This window comes from Heteronotia binoei, chromosome 2, assembly GCF_032191835.1.
Source record: "Heteronotia binoei isolate CCM8104 ecotype False Entrance Well chromosome 2, APGP_CSIRO_Hbin_v1, whole genome shotgun sequence".
NCBI lineage: Eukaryota > Metazoa > Chordata > Lepidosauria > Squamata > Gekkonidae > Heteronotia > Heteronotia binoei.
The window spans coordinates 91,344,376-91,359,268 of record NC_083224.1 but is presented as its reverse complement, the minus strand read 5'-3'; the positions used below and the strand labels follow the sequence as shown (position 1 = coordinate 91,359,268).

The 14,893-nt window shown below is 48.3% G+C and overlaps 1 protein-coding gene across 5 annotated transcripts in view; it reads right to left on the bottom strand.

Moving 5' to 3' along the window:
• The window catches only part of AMPD2 (adenosine monophosphate deaminase 2), a 58,583-nt gene that overhangs the window by 32,610 nt on the left and 11,080 nt on the right, over nt 1-14,893 (bottom strand). Inside the window, exon 1 of one of the 5 annotated variants that reach the window (XM_060231602.1) lies at nt 6,593-6,800. The exons of the other annotated variants lie outside the window; for them this stretch is intronic. The gene's annotated coding sequence lies outside the window, so the exon portion shown is untranslated. Of the gene's footprint in view, nt 1-6,592; nt 6,801-14,893 lie in introns of those variants that run through there. 5 annotated transcript variants of the gene reach the window in all.

The window sequence follows — 14,893 nt, the reverse complement described above, 5'->3', positions numbered from 1 at the left end:
GCTGCCTCATCTTGGGCCAATCGGAGTTTCTGGAGAGTTTTCAAAAATCATCATCATCATTATTAGCTTGATGACCCATCCTGGCCAAAATTCCAAGTAAAAAAATTCAAAAAAGTAAACCAACAAAACTTTTAAACCCGTGATGGCATCCCGCTAGTTAAGAGTACATTACAGTAATCTAACCTGGATGCAAACCCACCCAGGACAGGTTGACTCCTCAATCCTTGTGCAGTTGCTTTGCTCTGCAGTTTCTTCAGGAATGTCTGACATGGTATGCTAACATTTTCAAGCAGCATCTCTTTACTTTACAGATGGGAAGAATCCAGTACAGAGAGATAAAAATACATACTAAGTTTAACAGGGAGTTTCTAGTAGGGTCAGGAACATATTCAGGCCCTCCCAAATACCAGCAGAGTGTCCTAATTTGGTAAAGGGGGGGGACTGACTATTGTGGTAGAGCACAGGTTTTGCACACAGAAGGATCACATCTCACCCTCTGTCTTGTTCAGTTAGAAGGATCTTAAGTAGTCTAGGGCAGGGGTGAGGAACAGTGGCTCTCCAGACATTTTTTGCTTACAACTCCCATCAGCCCCAGCCAGCGTGGTCAATGGCTGGGGCTGATGGGAGTTGTAGACAAAAAAAATCTAAAGAGCCACTGTTCCCAACCCCTGGTCTAGAGAAACAACTTCTGCTCAAGCCCAGAGAAACAGTCATCCAGCCAGGGTGCTTTGCTAAATTATTCTGGCTCACTATAAAGCAGCTCAAAAAGACAAACACACTAAAAAGGGTCACCCTTCCATGCCATGGCCCAAATCAGGTGGGCCAAGAGTCCTGCCCTGCCCTGCCCTGGAGACAACAACCAGCTCCAGCTCAGAATCAAATACCTTAGCCAGTTTCCAGAGAGACTGTAAGAGGAATAAGGTATCCTTTGTTCCATGAAAGGAACCCGGCAAAGACACCTTCTCTGCTGTTTGCACCCATGGAGGCTGAAGGCAAACACCATGGATGGATCAGTCAGACCCTAGACTGAGCCGCAGGGACATGATCACATCAGAAACTGCTCAAAGTCCATTTGTTAGGGGTGACTGGCTTTCAGCTCTCAAGCTTTCATGATTTCTTTTTTTAATAACAGCAACTGCCTGCAGAGCAGACCTTTCCTTCCAGCTGCTGCAATAACACAGCCACTCCTAGATCCCATGCAAGGCAAAGGGAGAGTTGCAGATGAAATCAATAAACATCACCTTCAGAGTCCTCTCTTTTTGTTGGCAAGATCTGTCATGCAAGGGATTTTCTGGAGCCGCACAGGAATCCAGGAGTTGATTCCACTACCTTCTGCTATACAGGATAGGGCCAAACAAGTTCTTTAAACCACAGAGGCAATTGCCCATGTTCCCTTCTGCTGTAACTCAAAGCACAGGAATTTACAAGCCTGACCTCAAAACTCCTAAAAATAAAGCAAGGTAAACAATATGGACTCCCCAAGGGAAGGAACTCAGAGTTACTGAGATATTACAAAACCCAGCTGATCTGAGTCCTGACTGCTTTGTGCTCATCATGCATTGGAGAAGATACTAACTACTCTTGTCTACTATATATCTTGAAGTGGACACACACAAAGAAAACAAAGCATACATTCCTCAAGAACTACCTCAGCCCCCTTTTCTCCAAAAGCTGCCACAACCACATTGGGCTGTTTCCCACTCAAAGCCTTCTAAGATAAAACCAGCACTAACATAAAAACATAAGAGAAGCCATGTTGGATCAGGCCAATGGCCCATCCAGTCCAACACTCCGTGTCACACAGTGGCCAAAAAAATTAATATATATATACACACACACACATATATATACATACACTGTAATAGCCACTGATGCACCTCTGCTCCATATTTTTATGTAACCCCCTCTTGAAGCTGTCTATGCTTGTGGCCGCCACCACCTCCTGTGGCAGTGAATTCCACATGTTAATCACCCTTTGGGTGAAGAAGTACTTCCTTTTATCTGTTTTAACCTGACTGCTCAGCAATTTCATCGAATGCCCATGAGTTCTTGTATTGTGAGAAAGGGAGAAAAGTACTTCTTTCTCTACTCTCTCCATCCCATGCATTATCTTGTAAACCTCTATCATGTCACCCCGCAGTCGACATTTCTCCAAGCTAAAGAGCCCCAAGCGTTTTAACCTTTCTTCATAGGGAAAGTGTTCCAACCCTTTAATCATTCTAGTCGCCCTTTTCTGGACTTTTTCCAATGCTATAATATCCTTTTTGAGGTGCGGTGACCAGAATTGCACACAGTATTCCAAATGAGACCGCATCATCAATTTATACAGGGGCATTATGATACTGGCTGATTTGTTTTCAGTTCCCTTCCTAATAATTCCCAGTATGGCGTTGGCCTTTTTTATTGCAATCGCACACTGTCTTGACATTTTCAGTGAGTTATCTACCACGACCCCAAGATCTCTCTCTTGCTCAGTCTCTGGCAGTTCACATCCCATCAACTTGTATTTGTAGCTGGGATTCTTGGCTCCAATGTACATTACTTTGCACTTGGCCACATTAAACCTCATCTGCCATGCTGACGCCCACTCACCCAGCCTCAACAGATCCCTTTGGAGTGCCTCACAATCCTCTCTGGTTCTCACCACCCTGAACAATTTAGGGTCATCTGCAAATTTGGCCACTTCACTGCTTACTCCCAACTCCAAATCATTTATGAACAAGTTAAAGAGCATGGGACCCAGTACTGAGCCCTGCGGCACCCCACTGCTTACCGTCCTCCACTGCGAAGACTGCCCATTTATACTCACTCTCTGCTTCCTATTAATTAGCCAGTTTTTGATCCACAAGACGACCTGTCCTTTTACTCCATGACTCTTGAGCTTTCTAAGGAGCCTTTGATGCTTTCTAAGCTTTCAAAAGCTTTCTAAGGCTGCCAACCTTTACTTCTCTGGCAGGGCTTTGGTGCCTGATGGGGAGAAATTCAACAGGTGACACTTTCCTCATCAATGATATCCAGCAAAGTACCAATCTCCTAAACGCGAACAGGACATTTATTTATTTATTTATTTAAGATTTATATGCTGCCCACTCCGCAAGCGGACTCTGGGCAGCTAACAGACATCTGGAGTAGGCTCCATAAGAGTAGCTGTTCTGTATCAGACAAATGGTTCACCTAGCTCAGCATGGTGGCCAGTAAGATGCCACAAGAAAATCCACCCAAAAAGCCTGCAGACCCTAATTTGCTAACTGCTCCCCAGTATCCAACAATTCTACCTCTTAATGTGGAGGTCCTATTGAGCTGTCATGGCTCGCAGCCAATGACAGGCCTATCCTCCACAAATCTGTCTTAATTAACATGTGCCTTTTAATATCCTTCTAAGTCAGAGGTCATCACCAGTTTGGTAAAGTGGTTAATCTGGGAGAACCAGGTTTGATTCCCCACTCTTCCACATACAGCTGCTGGTTTGATCTTGGGGCAGCTACAAGTTCCCTCAGGAGCAGTTCTCTCAGAGCTCTCTCAGTCCCACCTATCTCACAGGGTGTCTGTTGTGGGGGGAGGAAGGGAAGGAGATTGTAAACCACTGAGAGTCTGAGTGAAGAGCGAGGTAAAAACCCAATCTCTCCTTCTGTCTCATGAGATAAAGTTCCACAAAGTCAACCATCCACTAGCAGACCTTTCTTTCATTTGCTTGAACTTACTGCCAACTATTTTTGTAGGGAAAGTCTATGTTCTAGAATTGAGGGAGAAAAATTTCTCCCTCCCAATCTGTTTTCACTACAGCATACAAAATTTTGCAGGCCTTTATCAAGTTGTTCCTTCACTACCATGCAACTCAGTCCTGAGCATTCAAATAGCTGCTCATAGCACCCCAGAAGCAGCTGCACTGCAGTAGCTGGGGAAGTGGTGTTTCATGCAGACCTTCAGTTTTTATTCTCTTTAGCATGCAAGTTGCTGCACAGAAGGAAGTCAGCCCTGATCTATTAGCAGCCTGCTCCTGAAACCTCTATGTTACGTCACTGCTTTTCCTTAGTGAGTAGTGCTACAATTATCTTACAACGTGTGAGGTGACATAAGAGCAACCAGTTTAGTCTCTCTGAAGTTACTCATACATCCTGAGCTCCCTGAAGTGACACTATGATTCTACAGACAGCACAAGGGCTCCTTCATGACAAAAAGGCTATGATGACTGCTTTGCGACTGGCCCTCAGGAGGACACCACATGACATGTCCTTGAGCAGCAGACGCATCAACCTGTGTAGGCAGCGTAAGTCAGCCGCTGTCAAAACTTATTCACAGTGCTTTCGTCTTCAATGTCCCAGAGGCTGGGTTGATGCAGGGAAGAAGTGTTTGCTCAGGCTCCTGCTGCTTCCTCAGTGCCTCACTAATGACCATCACATGTCTCTCTAATGGGCTCCCCGTGTGCAGTGCAAACAGTCAATTCATTAGGGAAAATCAGCAGCCCTGGGGAACAGCCAGGCCGCTTGCAAGGATAGGGCTTGGCAACCCCATCAAAGTCTGTGTGGGTCTTTAGCTCTCACAGGGGACAGGCAAGTACTACCCATCACTCTAATGCTGGTTGACACTACAGATGGCAGCAGAGATTTCCTCAAATGTCTATCACTGCATTTCTGTACTTACTTCATTTATATTCTCACTTTTCTCACCTTAGGACATTCTCCCCTTCCCTATTTTATTCTCACAACTCTGTGAGGAAAGCTAGGCTGAGAGTGTTGACTGGCCCAGCATCACTATCTAACTTCCACGCAGTATAGGATTTGAACCCAGCTGTCCCAGATCTTAGCCCAACACCCTAACCACTTACACCATACTTGCTGTCATCTACCATCCCCACCAACACCAGCTTTAGGGTGCGGCAACAAAACTTTCAGCCTGGCTTGACAATTCTCACCAAACACTACTGGGGAGCATCCATTCCAGACCCCCGACAACACAATACACCTGCAGCGCTGGAATAAAATTTTGGTAAGAGTCAGCAGGGTAACCTACTTTTCTCACACTTGGTCTTGGTCTACACATGCAGCTGAATGAAGCAATACTGAGGAAGCAGTCAAAGCTCCCCTAATTTTACAACTGCCTGTAAATGAAAAACCAGCATAACGCATAAAAGATTAGGTGCTATTTATTTGTAGGGACAAGCATTATGTGAGTTTTTTTCACTTATAGTTTGAAATTGCCCAGCAAATTCTACCCACTAATTCTATTGCATTTGTAGACCGGGCATCAGGGGCTATTAGGAGTGAAGACAGACCCTTTCTACAATGCTCCCTAACTCTGTCCCACTGTATTTTAAAATTATAATGCTCTTAGTGCATGGGGAACCTAGACTCTCCCTCAATCAGCCCCCTGCCATAAATGGGCTTTTTCTACAAGAATGTAGTTATGGATACTATGTCAGTCACATGTACATCTGTCACTACTCTGGTCTCTGGTGTCCCGTGCCACACATACACACAGAGAAATGTGACTAATTCAGGTGCATGATGATGCCATAATGTACCTGACACCTCATGAACACATGTTCTGAGGTTAGCTTACAATAATGCTTTTTTAGCAAGAGGTATTGACTTTGAGTGACACATATTCTTTTTCTTTCATGAAAGCTGTCCTTGAAGCTTTTCCCCTGCACTCGGAAAACACTTATGAACAGCAGTTATAGTTAAATGGCACTTTCTTGGTGACAAAAGTCTTGGTGGACAACTAGAAAAACTCTCATATTCCACGGAGGATTACAGAAATACCTATTCTGGCATCATGAGAAAATGTAGCATTCTATAAATACAGCAACAGAGTACTTGGGAGTGGGCAGCTTTACACATCGTCTTCCAGATTAAAACTGTACCTTCCTCCAAAGAGTAATATTCTTTTAAGTATTAGGTTATAACATTTGTTAACATTATTTCTTTTGCATCTTTTTGGTACATGTAGTTTATATTGTTGAACATATACAAAATATGCATTTCATTCACTTCTCTCATTAGAAGCCTCCTGCTGCTGAAGCCCAAAACCAGAATGGAGGCTGAAGGAAGGGGACAGAACTGCAAGGGTGTTTTTCCTGAGCTTTCAAGCATCCTCCCATCACTGGAAATCATCATTCTTGCACTATAAGCCACTGCCCCATTTGCTCCCATACTGCTGCTCCAGCATCTGCTAAGGATGTCAAACAGAGGACCCCTTCCCTGCTGCTGCTAGAACTGACAGCAACACAGTGTCTCAGAGCTGCCAGTCTCTGCTTCCCTTGACAAAACACTCCCTCCTCCCCAGGAAAAACCTCAAATGCTGAACACAACACACAAATACCCACAGAACTTGCCAATCCTCTCACTCTAACTTCAGCATATTTATATGTTGCAGCAACCCATGCCTGACCACCCTCTTGCAAGGACTTCCACATGTCCAGCCCATGTAAAAGGCTTTAAATCCCTGGAGACAATATTTCCATTCCAGTCCCCTAAATACAACAGAAGGGATTCACTTACCCAGCAAACCTCTTATGATTCCTAACTAAAACAAGCAGCTGTAACTCAAGCCCCAGGAGAACGAACAAAAAAAGAGATTTCCAAATACTTACAAACCTGGCTGTGTTCAGGGCCTTACTAAGCCTCTGTCTTTGCTACCTGGAAAGCAAGAAGCCAACCGTCTGCGCAAGAAGAAGCATCCCCTCACCATCTACCTGAGCATAGGCCAGGAAGTCCCCGGGGGACACTCAGGCTAGCAAAGTGCCAGCAACGAGGCTGTCAAGGATTGATCAGAAAGAGGTTCCTGCTCTGTCGGCTGCCACTACCAGTGTTTCACAACCTCCTCCCGGCAAGCTGCAGTCCCACAGGATTCCAGCTCCAGAGCCGGCTTGGGCTGTACCAACCACAGCTACAATGGGGGGAGAGAGAGCAGACAAAAAAAATTACAGCCTCTTCCAAGACAGGCAGAGACACAGAGAGGAGAAAAGCCAACCGTGTCCAGGCAGCAGAGCTGACTCCTGGCCGCTGACTAAGGAGGAGTTAACCTAACGCCAGCCACAGCTGCCAATTCCAGAAAAGCAGCAACGGCGGGGATCGTCCCTCACTGTCAGAACTTCCAACAGCTCCACACCACGTCAGAAAAGGGTGAGCCTCAGAAAGAAACTGGCTTCTAAGCATAACTTTAGACGTTCTTTACTTTTGCTTCCCCCTGCCCCCCAAATTTCACTCAGAAGTCAACTCACAAGGTATTGTTCTTGATCTGCCTGAAACATCACATCCTAATCTAGCTAGAACTCAGGCAGCCAAGCCCTTTCCCTCAGCTCCCCCTGCATCAGCCACTAAACACTAGTGGCCACTTAGCTGTAGCCAGTAGGAGTTCCCACACCCCAAACTTCCCAGTTTAAACAAGGACAAGTTTCATGGCTAGCACTGCACAAGTATATGAAATCCAACCTCAGACTGGCCCCTAAATCAAGGTCCAAGGTAGGACAGGGTAAGGAGGAACTGAGGTTGCCTCATACCTTCAGGCTGAGAGGTGGATATGCTGGCATTGGCAGAAGCTGGCAATGAGCTTTTGTTTCGAAGACCTGCAGCCTGCTGATTTGTTAAGAACAAAGGATGACCCAGGAGAGGCTGTTGCCCCCTCCTGCTCCCACGTAATGGAAGAGGCTGTCCCAGACTTGGCAGTCACTGAGATGAAGAGCCTCAGGGGCAACAATGACAGACATTTCATTACCCAGACCCATCTTCAAAGACAGCCAGTCAGCAGGCTTCAGGGGCCCGCCTAGAAATCTCTTTCTGGAGAGGTACCTGGCTGTCAGACAGCCTGGCCACAGTACCCAGCCCATGGATCTTAAACTCTTGTCTGACTAAAAAGGAACTGGATCCAACACCCAGTAAACAGTTGACCAAAAACATCTTTAGGAAATACGGTAATTATCAGGCTTCCCCACCAAGTGAGTCAGGAGCAGAAGAGATGCAAGGGGACGACCACTGGCAAGGGGATAAAATGATAGCAGCCATCACTCCTGTGAATGGCAAAATCCTTATTAGTGAGATTCCAAGCAAAATTATTTATACTTAGCATTTTAATCTGACAAGCTTAACCTAATTATGTTTGTTAGGGTAACACCGTACCCCACACACTCTGGGGTGGGGAGAGATTACATACAGTACTTTTTAGGACACTGTTATCTGAACAGTGGTACAGCTGTCATTTTAAAAGAATACCAACTAGCATGAAAACCACTTTGGTCTTTTGATGTTACAGTCCACAGGGTACAAATGTATCTCAATTAAAAGGTAAAAGTGTAAGCACCAGGTCATTACCAACCCATGGGGTGGCATCACATCAGGATGTTTTCTTGGCAGGATGGTTTGCCATTGCCTTCCTCAGTCATCTACACTTTCCCCTCAGCAAGCTGGTACTCATTTTACCAACCTTGGAAGGATGGAAGGCTCACTCAACCTTGAGCCAGCTATCTGAACCCAGCTTCTGCTGGGATCAAACTCAAGTCATGAGCAGAGCTTGGACTGCAGTACTGCAGCTTACTACTCTGCACCACGGGACTACTTGTATCTCAAATACGATGCATAATTAGCTTGTATTTTAAGAAAATAATGTGTCAATTCTGTGGGTTGGACAAAAATAGAGCAAGAGGGGGATTCACCACATTATTGCTATTTACATAGGCCTTCCTTATAGCCAACACTAGCCACTATAATAGAGTGGTGAGGTGTATAGAAAGAGAACAGATTTCAGGTTGACAATAGCAGCTAAAGCCTCCTGTTTGCAAGCAACTACTTCGAAAGAAGCACACTGAATGAGCCTGTAAGCTAAATACAACGGACAGCAAACACAATAAAAATGAATTTTAACTCCCTCACTTAGACCGTTGTATCTTGATTACCTGTTTGTGTAAATGACAATATCATGGGCGAAACTGTAGGATCTATACCCCAGACTTTCCCCTGATAATTATTTCCTAAAGATGTTTTTGGTCACCTGTTTACTGGGTGTTGGATCCAGTTCCTTTTTAGCCAGACAAGAGTTTAAGATCCATGGGCTGGATATTGTGGCCAGGCTGTCTGACAGCCAGTTACCTCTCCAGAAAGAGCTAGGCGATAACCTAGCTATACTAGTCTTTCCTGCGGTCACTACTGCCAAAAGAAAACTGTAGGCTTTTACTTGGCAACTTTCATTTAACATGAGCTTACTATAGCCAACTTGATGCCCCTAATGAACAGAAATGGAAGTTCTGCTGTTTACATTTTATTCCTGGTGTTTAATCTTTGATTAGCCCACACTGGCCAAGAAGTATATTTGCATTTGACACTTCAAAATGAGATTCTCAAAGCATTTTTAGCCAGTGTGGATAAAATCAAGAAGAAATATCAAGAATACAATGTAAACAGATCAAAATATCCAACAGCACACCAACATGAGTGTGTCAGAAATGAACATGGATACCATTACCCTATATGAGTAAGACGAGGAGCAAATAAAGTAGGAGTCTGCAGGTCTTCCACAGAAAATGAACCGACCTGAAAATGAACTACAGGATGGGCAAGGCCCTACATGATCAGTTCACAGCTCTGCCTGTACATATATTTTGTTATAAAGGAAATAGGCTTCTACCACCCATAGAGAGGCTCTGGACACAAGAGGCTTGCAGTTCATTACACAAAGAAGCTGCAGACAGTCCCAGCCCTTAGCAGTAATTTTTTAAAGTAGCTTTTAATCAAAAGCATCCAGCAGCCTTTGCTTCCCCCTTTAAGAGCTCATGTTCTGGACAAATTCCTCAAATTACAGTACTGATAGAAGTGTATGCTCGGCAACATCTAATATTTCCTTTGGAAATCATGCGCTCATCTCTTTGAAAACTGTGCTGTGCTATGCACATCTCATGGGACGTCATCTTCTTACCAAGCATTACCTAAAAAAGAAGAATGGTAGCAGGCATTTATTTACTTATTTGCTTCATTTACAGCACACCTTTCTCAATGAGACTCAAGGTGTATGTGTATATGTGTATACACACACGCTAATTAGACAGCATTAGATTTCCTCCAATACCCAATTCAGTAGCACTAAGATTACAGAATTGAAAAACAATACAAACAAACAAAAATAAACCTGTCTAGGCATGACACACCATAACAAAGTATGTGGGTTAAAAAGGCAGAGGACAAGGGCAGTAAAAGCAAGGAGATACAAACAATAAGCATCACAAAGGATTTCAACCCAGTTGCCTTATAAAAGCAACTTCCTCAGCTGTTCCATTGTACAACAGTTCTAATCTCATTATAAAATGTAATCCTGAACATTTGTTTTGCACATTCTGTGAAATGATGTAAGTGGGAGGCCTTCCTGACCTCCTCAGGCCGGCTGTTCCACAAGGCAAAGGCCAGATCAGAGAATGCTCATTAATGGGTAGTGGCCAGTCTTACCCATTTGGAAGGTGCCACCTTCAAGGCTTAACACGAATGAGTGAAGCCATTGCAGCACAGCAGAGGGGAATTGGCAGTCCTAAAAATACATGGGTTCAAGGTCATTAAGTGCTTCACAGGTGATAACCAATACCTTGAACTGCACCTCGTAACTAATTGGTAACCTACAGAGTGACTGCAGAATGGGTATGACATACATGTTCACCTAGCACTCAACAGTAACTGGGCTGCAAAGTTCTGTACCAACTGAAGTTATCAATATTATTTTTAGAGCAGATACTTGCAGAATAACCTCCAACAGCCTTGAGCAAACAGTAGCATGGATCCATGTGACTAGATCAGCTGAGTTAAGGTCAGGAGCCATCCTTCAGGTTGACAAAGCTAGAAGAATGCACTTTTTATAGCTGCATTAGATTGTTTCTCCAGCAATAATGCTGGATCCAGTATGTCATGGGTGCTGGGGACCCTGCAGAGGAAGTTGAGCCTGCAGAAGAAACTGTGCCCCTGCCACCTGCACCAGTGCCCCTGCCTCCTGCTGGAGAAGATCCCAGCCCCCCTGCCTCGCCCTCTCGGGTGGCGCGTGTGCGTGACCGCCTCCGTCAGGACCTCAGGGATCGGAGGAGGGTGGCACGCTCACAAGCAAGACGCTCCCTGAGCCCTGAGTTTTGAGAGGATTCTGGCCCTTCTAAGAGCAAGGATGCTTGAGTTGCAACAGGATCCTGGCTGCCTCTCTGAGCCAGCAATTAGCCCAAATGGGCAACAGCCAGCAGAGGGCTATATAGCTGTAGGCTTTGTGGAAGCAACTAGTCATCTCCCTGACGTTCTAGCATCCACTCCGGCTTGACTTTGGTTTCTGGACTCCCTGACTTTGGCTTGTGACTTCTGGACTCCCTGACCTCGGCTTCTGGACCTCGGACCTGCGATACTTGTACAGTGATTTGGAGCCTCGGACCCTCCTGCTTACTGGCTACAGACCTCGGACTGCCCCTGGACTTTGCCTGACCCGGCCCCAGCCGTGACAGATTGCTTCCACCCGACAAACATCCACTCCACAGGATGGATGCTGAAGCAGGTGAAACCACAGGACTACTGGCTGCGCTCCAAGCCCAGGTACAGCAGCTAACACAGGCAGTGGTGCACTTGCAGCAACAACCTGCGGCCAGTGCTCCAGCCAAGTGCCCAGTTCCCCCACCTGACAGATTTGGGGGTGCTGTGGAAGAATTTCCTGCTTTCCTAGCACAGTGTCGGCTGCACTTCGAACTGAGAGCACGGGACTTCCTCAACGACAAAACGAAGGTGTGTTTCATCATCAGTCTGTTAAAGGGGCAGGCGGCCAAGTGGGCCACACCCTTGCTGGTTGCGTCCTCTCCCCTACTGACTGATTACCAGGGGGGTTTGAGGCCCACCTGTCTGCTGCCTTCTCAAACCCAGTCCAAGCAGCCACAGCCAACCGGAAGATCAGGGCGCTGAAACAAGGCAACTCCTCGGTGGCTCAATATGCCACCGAATTCAAGCTCCTGGCCCAAGACTTGGCGTGGAATGAGGCTGCCCAGATGGACCAGTTTACCGAGGGGTTGGCAGAGGAAGTCCTGGATGAACTGGCCAGGGTAGAGCAACCACCCACGCTCCAACAACTTATCACCCTCTGCCTCCGCATCGATGGCGCCTGGAAAGTCGCCGTCAAGCCAAGACCAGAGGGTGCCAGCTCCCTGCGCCGTGCCACTTGGCTCCTCGCCCATCCCCAGCTAGTACCAGCACCGAGGATGAGCCTATGCGGCTTGGAGCTGCTCGACCCCGCCTGACCCCAGAGGAAAAGACCAGACGCCGCATGCAGGATCTGTGCCTCTACTGCGGCATGGCAGGCCACTATGCCTCTGGCTGCCCCGCTAAGCATCGGATACCTGGACCTTCGCTGCCACCGCCGCCAAAAGGGCAGCCCCAGGAGTAAGTGGACCCCCCAGCCTGGGGCGACTAGCTGGGTCCTCCGAACAGTGGGCTGATACCCCTGGGCCATTCCTGCTACCAGTCAAACTCCGTCAGCCAAACGAACGCTGGCTGTTCGTGTATGCCATGCTGGACTCGGGAGTGGCCCACTGTTTCATAGATGCCACCTTCGTAAAGCAGCACCAGATCCCGGTGCAGACAAAAGAGATTCCGACACTGGTGGAGGCTATCGACGGGCGCCTCCTCCGTTCTGGGCCCGTCACCCAGGAGACCTGTCCCATCACCTTCCACGTCCAGCAGCACCAAGAACAGCTGCAGTTTAATGTCGCCCACATGCCTCGTTTCCCGCTGATTCTGGGCCTTTCCTGGCTGCAGCTGCACAACCCCATCGTGGACTGGGCCAGCAGGAACTATGTTTCTGAGACCCATGTCCTCATCTGACTCCTCCCACCACTCTAGCAGCCGGCATCCCGAGTGGTGGTCCTCAGCTCCCTCAGAAGTATGCGGATTTCGCCGATGTCTTCGAAGAGACAGGAGCGGATCAGCTTCCCCCTCACTGGCCCTATGACTGTGCCATTGACTTGGTACCTGGGGCACCACTCCCAGTGGGGCGTCTGTACCCTATGTCAGAGCCTGAGTTGGCAGCTCTGCGAGACTTCCTGGACAAGAACCTGAAACGCGGATTCATCCGACCCTCGACCTCTCCCCTGTCTGCTCCAGTCCTCTTCGTGAAGAAGAAAAGTGGGGAGCTCCGGCTGTGCAATGATTACCGGGCCCTGAACAAGATCACCATCCGCGACCGGTACCCTCTACCACTGATCCCTGAACTCTTGGATCGCTTAAAGGGGGCCCAAATCTACACCAAGCTGGACCTCCGTGGAGCGTACAATTTGGTGCGCATACGGCCCAGAGACGAGTGGAAGACCGCGTTTGGGACCCGATACGGGCAGTACGAGCACCTGGTGATGCCCTTCGGATTGACCAATGCCCCCGCTGTCTTCCAGAGGTTCATGAATGACATCTTCCGGGACCTGCTCGACCGCTTCACGATCATATACCTAGATGACACCTTAATTTACTCCAGCGATCCTGCCCAGCACGCCGAGCATGTCCGCCAGGTCCTGCAGCGCCTACGAACCCATGGCCTCTACGCCAAGCTGGAGAAGTGCGACTTCGAGCTGCGCTCTGTCGAGTTCCTCAGTCACATTGTGTCACTGCAGGGGATCCTCATGGACCCGAAAAAAGTGGAAGCGGTCCTGACGTGGCAGGCTCCTCAGAATTGCAAAGACCTGCAGCGATTCCTTGGTTTTGCCAACTACTATCGGCAATTCATCCCGGCCTATGCATCCCTGACAACACCCGTGACTCAACTACTCCGCCCCAAAGAACCCTTCCGCTGGTCCCCAGAGGCCGATAACGCCTTCTCCACCCTGAAGACCCGCTTTGCTACCGGGCCACTCCTGAGATACCCTGACCCCCAGCTTCCCTTTACGGTGGAAGCTGATGCCTCCAACGTGGCCCTGGGAGCAGTGCTGTCCCAGCGCGAGGAGCCGTCTCAGCCACTCCAGCCCTGCACCTATTACTCGCGCCAGCTTACTGCTGCGGAGAGGAACTATACCATCTGGGAGAGGGAGTTGCTCGCGATCAAGGCAGCTTTTGAGGTTTGGAGGCATTACCTCGAAGGGGCTCACCACCCTGTTCAAGTGCTCACTGACCACCGGAACTTAGAGCACCTCCAGACCACCCGCTGTCTCAACCAGCGCCAAATCCGGTGGTCCCTCTTCTTCTCCCGCTTTGACTTCCGGATCTCCTACATCCCCCATACCCAGAACCGGAAAGCAGACGCGCTCTCCCGGAAACCGGAATACGCCCTTGCTTCAACTGAGACCGCGCCCGCCACTCCCATCCTGCCGCCCTCAGTGTTTGCAGCCACCTCCACTTCACCCGCACTCGTGGAGGACATTCGTGCTAGCCAGGCCAATGATCCCTGGGTCCAGCAACACCTCCAGGCACTCCAAGATGACTCGGCAGGCGAGTTCACGACTCGAGGCGGCCTCTTGCTACACCGCGAATGCCTCTATGTGCCGCCCGGGCCCTTGCGGGCAGAAGTGCTATGCCTGACCCACAACTCGTTACCCGCCGGGCACTTTGGACAGCATAAGACCACCCACTTGCTGACGCGAGAATTCTGGTGGCCACGAGTTCGCTCCGATGTTGCCCGTTATGTCAGCTCCTGTGACGTCTGCCGACGGGCCAAAGACGTCCCGGCCAAACCCTTGGGGTTGTTACAGCCCTTGCCCACACCCTCAGGACCCTGGGATACCATCTCGATGGACTTCATCACGGAACTTCCATGATCCAAGGGTCAGACTTGCATCTTGGTGGTCGTCGACCTATTTACCAAGATGGCCCACTTCATTCCATGCCCGAAACTTCCCACAGCTCAGGAGACAGCCCAGCTCTACCTGCAACACACCTTTCGTCTGCACAGACTCCCAGCCCACCTGATCTCAGAACGG